At 41.3% G+C, this 13,135-nt stretch overlaps 1 protein-coding gene across 1 annotated transcript in view; it reads left to right on the plus strand.

Moving 5' to 3' along the window:
• Nucleotides 1-13,135, plus strand: part of YWHAE (tyrosine 3-monooxygenase/tryptophan 5-monooxygenase activation protein epsilon) — a 44,784-nt gene that overhangs the window by 556 nt on the left and 31,093 nt on the right. The gene's annotated exons all lie outside the window — the stretch shown is intronic.

The following is a 13,135-nucleotide window of genomic DNA, read 5'->3' on the forward strand; positions in this document are numbered from 1 at the left end:
GCTGTCTCCGGGCGAGCAATCCCCAGGGGAGTTTCTGGGCCGGTTTTGGGACGTGGTGAACAATTTGGTGGCGTGATGAGGGAAGAAACACCCGCCACATGGGGGAGAGTGGCGACTGGGCGCTGTAGCGCGGGCGCCTTTCAGGGAAATATGGCGGGTGGGGGCGGTGGCTTTTCCCCGGAGGCCCAAAGTGGGGCGGCGGCTGTGGAGTCTCACAAAGGAGAACCTTTGCAAGCGGAGGGCTTCTCTGGGCTTGTGGTGGGGGGCCGTCTTGGATGAGGGTGGGGGAAGCGGGGAGAGAGTGGGAATCACTGCAGTTCATCCTTGGGCGGAGGCCAGCTGAGATGCTACGGTCGGATTTCCTTCCCGTAGGCCGGCACACCTTGTATCGGGGTTTTTTAGGCTTTCCGTTCAACCTCGCTTTTTTCTAGGGAGGTCTGGAAAAATCTCTTTCACGTTCCCTGTCCTCAGACTTATCCCAGAGAGCTCGAAGTTTCTGTAATCATTTTCTGGCTCCATAAGTTGTGGGTTCTGCTGGATAGAACATTGAACAGGAAACAAGGAGATCATGACTCTTAGCCCCTTTTCCATGCCTGTGCTTCAGTCTACCGGTATTTAAAAATGATGACTTTCCTGTTTACACGCAGCGTTATGACAAATGGAAGGACCTGTTGAAAAATAAAGTTTTTTTCAAATAACGTGTAGTAACTATTTTGGTTGACTCCCCTGGCTTGGAATGCGTATTCCTACTTCGTTGGGGATATTCACTTATCCCAAAGCACTCAGCAGAGACTTGGGTTTTTGTATTACGAACATAAGGGATCCCAGCAGATCCTGTTTTCTTTTCTCCAGTTTTAATAGACGGCTTTATGTACAGATTGGAACAGTTCTTCTTTGTTCATTGCTCCTTTGTCCCTGAAGGTGCTATAGTCATTTTTCAGAACTTTATCGAAGTGGCCATTGTGTCTGTTTGCTCAGTCCCAAACTGCTGCTTTTTTTAATTGCCCCTCCCGGCCTAGGTCCCCCCTCCCCCCATTTTGGACCTAGGTATTTGAATTACCCCCACATCCGTTAAACTAGTATTATCAAAACAAAAAATCATATGTATGCTTTTTGTGTTTTTAATGCTGTTGTGGGGTGAGACATGGTTGGAATCAAGTGTCAGTGATCTTTAGATTTTGCTTCATTAAACCATTTATTTTTCAACATGCTGTGTGGGAACCTTGCTTTCCTTGAATGCCTGTTTGGTCATGTGAATAGCTTCAGGGCTAGTCCCAGTGTGTCATCATACCTTAGGATTCAGGAATTTGAAAATTAGGAGAAAAGACCTCGAACTCAGATTTAGGAAAGATCACTAAATTTCGTTTTGTAAATCCTTAAATTGCTGTTTGTATTGAACAAGATTTCTGTTGGGAGGAGGAGGGGAATAAGATGGTGAAATACAGCTCAAGGTCAGACTTGTCTTTATTTCAGTATTTAAAAGTCAAACAAATGTAGGTGTGCTTGTAATGGAAGTTTTTTTCTTCTTCCCCTCTCCTGCCCCAAATAGGTTGCCCTCTTAATCTACCAGTGCCCTTGGGAAGAAACTCTAAATTGTATTTGAATGTTTTTTGTTGTGTAGGGATTTAGGCTTTGAGTAAACCTGCTGTGATCACCAAAAAGGACAAGGAGGAAGGTTTTTTTAAGAACTTATTTTAAAAACTGATTTGGAAGCTTGTGATTGTAGCTTCCAAGTAAGTGACAGTTTAGTGTGAAAATCATATTTTTGGAATTGGGTGTTGAGGATTTTTGACCAAAGGCTTAATTGGTTATTCAACACAGGACTACAGAGCCACATCCTTACCGTTGTTTAAACATTAGGGTTGTCCTTCAGGATCTAAGGGTGGGGGGGTATATAGAATCTCCCAGGTGGAGAGGATCTCTTGTGACTTTTGGGCACAAAATTGGGAGGGATTCATTGGAAAGGAGGAAGAGGAAGACACTCATTAGGAATCATCCTCTACCTTTGTCCACTCCTTTATTGGGTGCAATAATTCAGTTTTGTTTGTGGTCACAAAAAAAATGACCCCATAGTTACAAGTTGCCAAACAATTTATCAGGTTTGGGGAAGGTGAAGAGTGCTTTTGATGATTTGGTTTGGTGTAGTTGGTTATACATATTGGCTTTTTTCCTTGTTCTTGCCGTACCTTTAGCTTTTATCTTGCATGTTATGTTGAACCTAGTACTTAAACTTTTTTGTGGCATCATTTAACTTTGTCCTGGTGAATTGGAATCAATTGATGCAGATTATTTAATGGTACTGGAGGACGAGCTAAGCTGTGTTCAGGAAAATGACAGTTTGGTGTTGCAGATGGGAAATATTGAAGTTTGGGGCTAGGACTGTTCACTTTGAAGATTAAATCTAGCATCTTATCGTGTAACAGCAGTAGTCTAAGGGATGGTTTTTATATCATTCATAACCATATTAAGCAAGCCCATCATCTTTTAGCATTTCTGAAGTCTTAACTTCTCATGTATTTGAAGCATATTAGTATGGGAATGTGGGGAATACAGAGGGGGGAAAATGAGTACTTTCTACATTTTTTGAGATAGAGTGGTCACCATAAGCTACTTTTGGGTTGTGGGGTAGTGCTGGTTTTGGCCTTTTCTCACTTTTCTTCTCCATGTGATGATGAGCTCCACATGAGGTAGGGGTAAGTAACATTTTGATGGTCGAGTTTGATTCGGTCTGTGAACGCAACACCAGGAATGCATCTGTTCTGTGTCACTTGAGAGCTGTCCTTTTAAGATACAAGAGCCTCATCTCTGGCTTATTTTGGTAGTCAGTGAGGGGTGGGGGGCATGTTTTCAATTACCTCCTTAATATACATCTTGTTAGGAAAAAAAAAATGAATAAGAGTAAATTGACTTTAGTAATGAGTTTAAAAGCACAGGTTAATTATCAGTTCTTTGACTATAGGCCAGTAAAAATTTTTATTGTTGCTATTTCACTTAATGCTGAAATTGCTATTTCAGTTAATGGAGTTAAATTTATTGACTACATTTCTCCTATCTAAACATAAGCAGAGTTGGATAATGCAGTTAAAAAATTCCTCCTACAAGTAGCTTTTAGTCTTTGTATTTAAGGTAGATGCTCTTTTGTGTATATTTTAGTGCATATACGCAATATATAATTCAGTCTATTCTGTTGGCTTACAAAACTATAGAATATAATGAAATCATGAATCATTGCAATTTGAGGTGGTGATGGGGTAAATTCTTACTGTGGACATTTCTAGGCACCCTTTTCACCTTTGAATTCTAGTATGGGGAAGGACTAAACTCAGATACTAAACTGAGCAAATTTTGGATTCATTAAGTACAAGCAAACCCACTGAAAGTCCATACGAATAAGCAGGCTTTTCATAATTGTTTTATAGCTTGGTCAAGGGAATATGAAATATTCAAAAAATTTCTTGACTTTAACCTGGTATAGCAAGTGAAATTTCAGCACAGTGAGTTAATGTATCTAATTTTACAAATGAGTTTCAAATACTTTAAGAAGCTGATCTGACAGCATGATTTTTTTTTTAAATGGCTGTAAGGCTGATTTTCCAACAATTTTTTAGCCTTATATTTAAAGTGTATTTAAACAGTAGTGATAGGCATAGGATAAAGGTTAAAATTTTAAACTTTATGTTATATAATTTCATATTTATATAGAACTTCACATTTCACAGACCACTTTCAGAAAATTTTTTACTTATTTCATGTGATATTGAAGTAGGTAGTGTTAATTCCATTTTATGGTTCAGGAAAGTGAATTTGAGAAGATTTAGTGATTTTTTGTTTTGTTTTTAATTTTCCTGTATCACATGATTAGTTGGCAAGTACTTGGCAAAGCCAGAACTTGTCTGTCTGATGACCTTTAGACTGGTACTCTTATTGCTCCTGAGCCACTCACAAAAGACCCATGTGTAACTAAATCAGATGGTGCCTTGTGGGAGGAGGGGTATGCTTATTTTTTTAGCAGTTACTTCACATAATATGTTTTGGTATTTATGACTTGACTCGTATCCATTGTAAATAGGTAAGATATCTTCATACTTTTCTAAAGAAACCTCTTGTTTTCTTTCAGAAACAAGGCACAGTGAATGAAGTTAGAGTGATGAATTTTAGGTAGTTTCAGAGTGTGTTTATATTTAGGTTTTTTGCTTTATCACAATTTCTATATTGGGATATAACTTAATGCCATGCATTTCTGTAAAGTACTTCTAAAACGTTTCTGCCCCTCACCTTAGTCTTAATGAATGCAGCCCTTAAATTAATGATATAGTCATAAAAATTTGGGGGGCAGGGAGGTTGGCAAATGATTCTCAAATGTTCCAAATAGTAGCCTAGCTAGCTGTCAAGCAGAATCTATTAAGGGGTAGTGGGGAACAGAAACAAAATTGTTTTCACGGTTTTTGAAATGGTCAGTTAACAGTTTGATACAGTTAAATACAGATAACATCCCAGTTGACAGATTGATTTGCCAAGATAACATTACTTTGAGCTCATTAACTAAATATTCATGCATGTCCTAGGAACAATTTCAGAAGCTCGTTTAAGTTTACTAAGTTGTAATAACAACTGCCATAATAATAGAAGGGTCATCATAATTTATTCAAGTCAGGATACCTTGAAGTGAAGGGGTGCCAATTCATAATTGTGCAGAAACTGCAAATTTGCCCTTTGGTTACCCTACTTAAGACCATTTGTTGCTACTAGTTGTCTCATTTAGAAAGTTTCCTAAGCTTTGTCCATCCCTCTACCACCAAGATATCTTAGATCTGAATCCCCAGAATATTGGTTTTCTTCTTTCAAATGAAGTTATTACTTGGCAGGACGTAAGACAGATGAAAGGCAAAGTGAAAGCTTTCCTCCTCTCACTCCCCTTTCCCCCAAATGGGAGCTGGAAAAGTCAAGAATACAGTAGTTGCTGAAAATAGAGCTTACTGGCCTACTAACTAGTCAATCAGACTGATAGTGTCAAAGCCAAGTATGTTTTATGTATGTTTACCTTGAGCTAGATCTGTGTTTAAAAATACTTGACTTAGGGCTTCCCTGGTGGCGCAGTGGTTGGGGGTCTGCCTGCCGATGCAGGGGACACGGGTTTGTGCCCCGGTGCGGGAAGACCCCACATGCCGCGGAGCGGCTGGGCCTGTGTCCCATGGCCGCTGAGCCTGTGCTCCGCGGTGGGAGAGGCCACAGCGGTGAGAGGCCCGCGTACCGCAAAAAAAAAAAAGAAAAAAACTTAGGTGCAGACCCTTAGCAGCAGGGTCTGTCTTAAGTTTAGAACTTTCCAAATAATATTTTTAAAGTCTCACCCATGTCGTTATGATCATTATGCTTAGAACACTGAATCCTGAATAGTTTAGAAAACATATGATCATGATGCTGGTTTATCTTTTTGAAATTTAATCTTGAATTTATTGCCCTTCCTCCAGTGATCGATCCATCATAGTAGCTGGGCAGATCTGTCATTGGTAGGCTTCATTTGTGATCAGGACAGGATTTTATCTAGCTAAAGCAATATGAAATGTGTTAAGCCCTTTTCTTCACATATAAAAATTTGGAGGAGACACGTTACTATGAGTAAGAATTAATGACTTTTAGACTTCCCTGGTGGCGCAGTGGTTAAGAATCCGCCTGCCAGTGCGGGGGACACGTGTTTGAGCCCTGGTCCGGGAAGATCCCACATGCCGCGGAGCAGCTAAGCCCGTGCGCCACAACTACTGAGCCTGCGTTCTAGACCCTGCGAGCCACCACTACTGAGCCCGTGTGCCATAACCATTGAAGCCCGCGCGCCTAGAGCCCGTGCTCCGCACCGAGAAGTCACTGCAATGAGAAGCCACTGCAATGAGAAACCTGGGCACCTCAACGAAGAGTAGCCCCCGCTCACCGCAACTAGAGAAAGCTGGCGCGCTCAATGAAGACCCAACACAGCGAAAAATAAATAATAAATAAATTTATAATAAATAGTTACCTTGTTAAATTTGCTTGTTAGGAAGTCAGAATACTTAAAAAAAATGACTTTCATGCTTTGGTGGGTGTAATGTAGTGCAAAGGCCTTGGAATCATTTGGATTCCTCATCTATAGAATGGGGATTAATGATATCTACCTTGCTTGCTAATTTCAAGGGTGGTTTTGAAGTTGTGGGGTTTTGTAAACTGCAAAGTATGATTATCAGGTAGTAGTCTTAACTGTGAAAATTTCCTTTTACCCATTGTCAGAGATGAAGTAAATGTTTTTGCTGTTGATCTACATTCATATTAGAGGATAACGTACCTTTTTGGGGGGGGGTACGCGGGCCTCTCACCGCCGTGGCCTCTCCCGTTGCGGAGCATAGGCTCCGGACGCGCAGGCCCAGAGGCCATGGCTCACGGGCCCAGCCGCTCCGCGGCATGTGGCATCCTCCCGGGCCGGAGCACGAACCCGCGTCCCCTGCATCGGCAGGCGGACTCTCTACCACTGCGCCACCAGAGAAGCCCTGACGTACCTTTTTTGAGTTATTCTTAGCAAGTGTACTATCATGGGTTTAGTGTCCAGGTTAGATTTGCATAAAGGTTAGTTCCCAAAACAAGATCCTTAATCTTAACTCATCTGTAAAATTGCATATCCAGAGGATGAAGTTTGTCCAAATTTATTCCCAAGCAGTTTAGCCTATACTTTGGCCATGTTGAGGTATGTAGTACTTGATTTTTTGGCTGCACCTTGTGGCATACAGGATCTTAGTTCCCTGACCAGGGATGGAACTTCTCCCCCTGAAGTGGAAGCACGGAGTCCTAACCAGTGGACCGCCAGGGAAGTCCCTGGTACGTAGTTCTTCCTTTTTTCTTTTTAAATTTATTTATTTATTTTTGGTTGTGTTGGGTCTTCATTGCTGCATGCGGGCTTTCTCTAGTTGCGGCAAGCAGGGGCTACTCTTCGTTGCAGTGCATGGGCTTCTTATTGCAGTGGCTTCTCTTGTTGCAGAGCATGGGCACTAGGCACATGGGCTTCAGTAGTTCTGGCACTCGGGCTTAGTAGTTGTGGCTCTTGGGCTTTAGAGCGCAGGCTCAGTAGTTGCAGCACATGGGCTTAGTTGCTCTGCGGCATGCAGGATCTTCCCGGACCAGGGCTTGAACCCATGTCCCCTGCGTTGGCAGGCGGATTCTTAACCACTGCACCACCAGGGGAGTCCCTGTAGTTCTTTTGATATTAATTCCAGGTTAATATTCAGGAGGATATACTTATCTCCCTAGCAGATACAACACCTGTTGTCTATGGGTTTGGGATGAAGGTTCCATAGTACAAAAACATAAAAGTAAATCAGTGTTAAATATTTGCATGTTAGCAGTTTCAGGTTACTGACTAGGAAAAAATATTACGTGTAACCAGTATCTTGAGATGTGATTTTAAAGGCTTAGTGTAAGCCTTGGGCAGTGAATGGGTTCTGATTAAAGAAAGCTACCAATTATGAGCTTCCCTGGTGGTGCAGTGGTTAAGAATCCACCTGCCAGTGCAGGGGACACAGGTTCGAGCCCTGGTCCGGGAAGATCCTACATGCCGCAGAGCAACTAAGCCCATGCGCTACAACTACTGAAGCCTGCGCACCTAGAGCCCCTGCTCCACAACAAGAGAAGCCACTGCAATGAGAAGCTTGCGCACCACAGCAAAGAGTAGCCCCTGCTCGCCACAACTAGAGAAAGCCCACATGCAGCAATGAAGACCCAACGCAGCCAAAAACAAAATAAATAAATTCGTATGAAAATAAGCTACCAATTAATACTACGTAATCCTTGGTGGTTAGTTATTTGAAGATTTAAGGACCTTGGAATGGTGGTTGTGAATACTTTTGTGTTGTAGAAATGTGTCCTGCTTAAGAGTTTATGTGATTCATTGATTTTATTTGCTCATAATGGGCTAAATCATAAATTAGTAAAAATTTATAATAGGATTACCATGAAAATTCCGACACATTTTATGCCCTTTGGCTATAAAATATCACTTAGGACAGTTATAATTTTGCTTTTATAAGTTTTTCAAAAGGTATTCATTAATACAAATTATTTTTTTGTGCAGAGTAGAGTTTTCCCTCCACAACTTTGAAATACGTTACTATGAAAGTGCTGCAATTTTGATGAGAGTTCCTTGGCTGTTCAAAGACTTAGGAAAATAAATCAAATTAATAAATCTGAATAAGTAGTATAACTTTTCTCCTGAATCAGTGCATGGGTTATTTCTGATCATTTTACCTCTCATGTACTCCAAAACAAAATTTTAAGGTTTTTTAATTTCAGTATCAAATTCTACAGAAATTATGAAAAGAGATTGACTTTAAGCTCTTTTTTTCCCACTCCCATATGTACCTTAGGTCATTTACTTCCCCAGTCTTCTACATTTTTTTGGTTCTAGTACAGGTAAACATGTTTGCATGCCTGAGGGAGTATCTTCGTAAATTCTAAGAGGAGAAATCTCCGGTTCTGATGGAGTAAGAGGGATCTTTTTTTTCCTCTCTCAGTATTGAGACTCGTGGGTGAGATACCTTTCTGCAGTCAAAATTGTAGAGTCGTTGTAAAAGGATGTCTGTTTTCTACCTATCAGAAGCTAATCAGGAATGTTTAAAAAATTTTTTAAAAAAATTTATTCATTTTTGGGTGTGTTGGGTCTTTGTTGCTGTGCACGGGCTTCTCTAGGTTGTAGCGAGCCGGGGCTGCTCTTCGTTGGGGGGCGCGGGCTTCTCATTGCGGTGACTTCTCTTGTTGCGGAGCACGGGCTCTAGGCGCGTGGGCTTCAGTAGTTGTGGCTCGTGGGCTCTAGAGCGCAGGCTCAGTAGTTGTGGTGCACGGGCTTAGTTGCTCTGCGGCATGTGGGATCTTCCCGGACCAGGGCTCGAACCCGTGTCTCCTGCATTGGCAGGCGGATTCTTAACCACTGCTCCACCAGGGAAGCCCTAAAATTTTTTTAAGGCTAGATTTTTTTTGGCCGGCTGCGCAGCTTGTGATATCTTAGTTCCCCAACTATGGATCGAACCTGGGCCCTCAGCAGTGAAAGTGTGGAGTCCGAACCACTGGACCACCAGGGAATTCCCAAGGCTAAAAATTGTTTTACTCTTTTTTAAGGGAAGGTATGAGTTAATTTTAGAGTGAGAGGCTCCTCTGTTTAGGCTGGTGCATGAAGAAGAAAAATGGTACATATTTGAGTGTCAAGATTATTGTGTTTTGAAAAGCCTTAGTATTCAGAGTATGTACCAGGCACTGTTCTAAACAACTTGGGATTCACCAGTAAACAAAACAGACAAAAGGTCTGTTCAAGGGGCTTATTTTGCAGTGAATGCATAAATGCTTTTAGAATTACTCTTCTGTTAGTATGTGTAATTAAGAGTTAATTTGAGGGTGGGAGGGAGGGAAACGCAAGAGGGAAGAAGTATGGGAACATATGTATATGTATAACTGATTCACTTTGTTATAAAGCAGAAACTAACAAACCATTGTAAAGCAATTATACTCCAATAAAGATGTAAAAAAAAAAAGAGTTAATTTGAATTAGTCAATAACAGCAGTGGTGTTTGGTACAATGTAAGGCATTATACCTGGTGCTGGTCCCTGTCCCATATCAAATTCTTTCTTCATTGACTACTAGTGTTAAGTGGTATTAACAAAAGTTTTCTCAAAAAATTATTTTCATTGACTCTGTGATAATAAAACCCTGTAAAAGTACCATTTACAATTTATTGAAAACTATTCCAGGTGCTTAACATTCTCTCAATCCTCAAAAACAACCCTGCAGAGTAGGTACTTTTACAGATAAGGATTAAGAACTTTAGGAAAGGTGACAGCAGGAGGGATCACTGGGATTTAGCTAGTTTATTCCATTCCCAAGCTCATAAGTCCATCCACTTCCATACTTGTATGTAAACATTAGTCCAAACCACTTGAAGCTCTATTTGTGTTCCTTACATTAAAAAAAAAATTTTTTTTTAATTTGTTTCTGGCTGTGTCGGGTCTTTGTTGTGGCATGCGGGCTTCTCTCTAGTTGTGGCGTGTAGGTTCTGTAGGTGTGACACGCGGGCTCGCTAGCTGGGGCTTGTGGACTTAGTTGCCCTGCGGCATGTGGGATCTTAGCTCCCCGACCAGGGATTGAAGTTGAGCCCCCTGCATTGGAAGGTGGATTCTTAACCACTGGACCACCAGGGAAGTCCCTGTTTCTTAGGGTTTTTTTAAATATATATAAATTTATTTATTCTTATTTTATTTTTTTGGCTGCACTGGGTCTTCGCTGCTGTGCTGCGCGGGCTTTCTCTAGTTGCGGCGAGTGGGAGCTACTCTTCGTTGTTGTCCGTGGGCTTCTCATTGCGGTGTCTTCTCTAGAAGGCTCTAGGCACGTGGGCTTCAGTAGCACCATGCAGGCTCAGTAGTTGTGGTGCATGGGCTTAGTTGCTCCGTGGCATGTGGGATCTTCCTGGACCAGGGCTTGAACCTGTGTCTCCTGCATTGGCAGGCGGATTCTTAACCGCTACGCCACCAGGGAAGCCCTGTTCTTTAGGTTTTAATTTTATAACTTAAAGGTTATCTTGAATAGTCTTTGGGCTTAATTTGTGTTTTCTTTCATATATGAATAAGGCAGAAGGGTATGTAGGTTTGAGTATATTTTTCATTGAAGAGAGAGATGAGATAGTAGAATGAGCACTGGACCAGAAATCATTAAATTTAAGGGAGGTCTGTCATGTCCATGTTTTATTTCTGATTACTGTCCCTTCAGACATGTAACTTAGTCTCAGGGCCTGTTTTTCTCATCTGTGTAATAGACTTCTTTTATTATTATTATTTTTTTATTGGAGTATAATTGCTTTACAATGGTGTGTTAGTTTCTGCTTTGTAACAAAGTGAATCAGTTATACATATACATATGTTCCCATATCTCTTCCCTCTTGTGTCTCCCCACCCTCCCTATCCCACCCCTCTAGGTGGTCACAAAGCACCGAGCTGATCTCCCTGTGCTATGCGGCTGCTTCCCGCTAGCTATCTATTTTACGTTTGGTAGTGTATATATGTCCATGCTACTCTCTCTTTGTCAGAGCTTACCCTTCCCCCTCCCCATATCCTCAAGTCCATTCTCTAGTAGGTCTGTGTCTTTATTCCTGTCTTACCCCTAGGTTCTTCATGACATTTTTTTCCCCTTAAATTCCATATATAGGTGTTAGCATACGGTATTTGTCTTTCTCTTTCTGACTTATTTCACTCTGTATGACAGACTCTAGGTCTATCCACCTCATTACAAATAGCTCAATTTCATTTCTTTTTATGGCTGAGTAATATTCCATTGTATATATGTGCCACATCTTCTTTATCCATTCATCTGATGATGGACACTTAGGTTGCTTCCATCTCTGGGCCATTGTAAAGAGAGCTGCAATGAACGTTTTGGTACTATTATTATTATTATTACTATTATTTTTATTATCATTTTTAGGTCGCGCTGTGGGGCATGCGGGATCTTAGTTCCCCAACCGGGGATCGATGCCCCCTGCATTGGGAACATGGAGTCTTAACCACTGGACCACCAGGGAAGTCCCTGTATAATAGACTTCTGAAAGCTGTTTTATACAATTTGCAGGCAGAAACTTTAAAAAAAGTAATCTTTGCCTTGTGACTAGCAGAGTGGAGGGCTATGAAAGAAATCTAAATTCACCTGTGGATTGTGTCTACAACTTTGGGTTTTACTCTAGTCAGCTAAGCTACTGGTTCATTTAATAGAGGAACTCCCATTTGCCAAGTTTTCATATATATTCCTGCTTGTGTTGAATGAATTACAAGGTTCAACTATATGAAATTGTCAATTTCAGTCATTTTTGACTTACAAAAATGATCATTTTATATGACTTAATGTAATGTTAAGTTGTGGTTGGAAGGCCTGGAAGATGAGGCTTCAGTATACCCCAAAAGGCATCAAGCTTTTAAGGAAGCACCAGGATTAATGAGGGACTGTGCACGAATACTTTCCCTCAGAGGCTGGTTTAGCTTTTTTACTTACCTTACTTGAGTTGACCTATTTTCACTTTGTAGGTCTGTTTTCTGTTTTTTTTTTTTTTTCTTTTCTCAGAATAATGGATTCACATTTGCTGTATTTGCAATTCTTTATTTTTGGTTTTTTTTTTTTTTTTGGCGGTACGCGGACCTCTCACTGTTGTGGCCTCTCCCGTTGTGGAGCACAGGCTTCGGATGCGCAGGCTTAGCGGCCATGGCTAACGGGCCCAGCTGCTCCGCGGCATGTAGGATCTTACCGGACCGGGGCACGAACCCGTGTCCCTTGCATCGGCAGGCGGACTCTCACCACTGCGCCACCAGGGAAGCCCTGCAGTTCTTTTAATGCAGCACTTTCAGGGTCACTTTGGCACGATAAACTTCTCTTGGAACTGTGCAACATAGGGACCCCAGATACTTTGATCATTTTGGAGAAAAGGTGCTGCATAAAATACTGTTTTTTCTCCCGAATAACATGAATGGAATTTCATCCTGTTTTGCTAGTTGTCAGGATAAAGAGAATGTACAAGGCTACTACCCTCATTGTTCTTTACAGAGGAGAGTTGGTCTCGGTATTATACTTTACAGTTGGTAAAATGCCGTTGTAAGAAAATGTTTGGATTTATTAGATTATGTAGTATTAATATGGTTCCTTAAGTGTAACCAGTAGAATCCCACTTATTAGTGTGGAATTTTTCTTACTGTTTTATATTTTAAATTACTGTTGTCTTTCTCCTTTCCCCTTATGCATTGTGAGATTCTTTGTTTCTTTCTAGCTTTGAAATCTTAACTAGTGCTTATTCCTATAAATCCCCTGGCTTTTTCACATGGCCATTGAAGATGTTCACATGTTATTTTATTTAATCAAGGATTAGAGAGATTATGGGACTTCCCTGGGGGCACAGTGGTTAAGAATCTGCCTGCCAGTGCAGGGGACACGGGTTTGAGCCCTGGTCCGGGAAGATCCCACATGCCATAAGCCCATGTGCTACAACTACTGAGCCCGTGCTCTAGAGCCTGTGAGCCACGACTACTGAGCTCACGTGCTGCATCTACTGAAGCCTGCGTGCCTAGGCCCCGTGCTCCACAATAAGAGAAGCAACCGCAA

This window comes from Lipotes vexillifer, unplaced genomic scaffold (genome assembly GCF_000442215.2).
Source record: "Lipotes vexillifer unplaced genomic scaffold, Lipotes_vexillifer_v1.1 scaffold680, whole genome shotgun sequence".
In the NCBI taxonomy this organism is placed as follows: domain Eukaryota; kingdom Metazoa; phylum Chordata; class Mammalia; order Artiodactyla; family Lipotidae; genus Lipotes; species Lipotes vexillifer.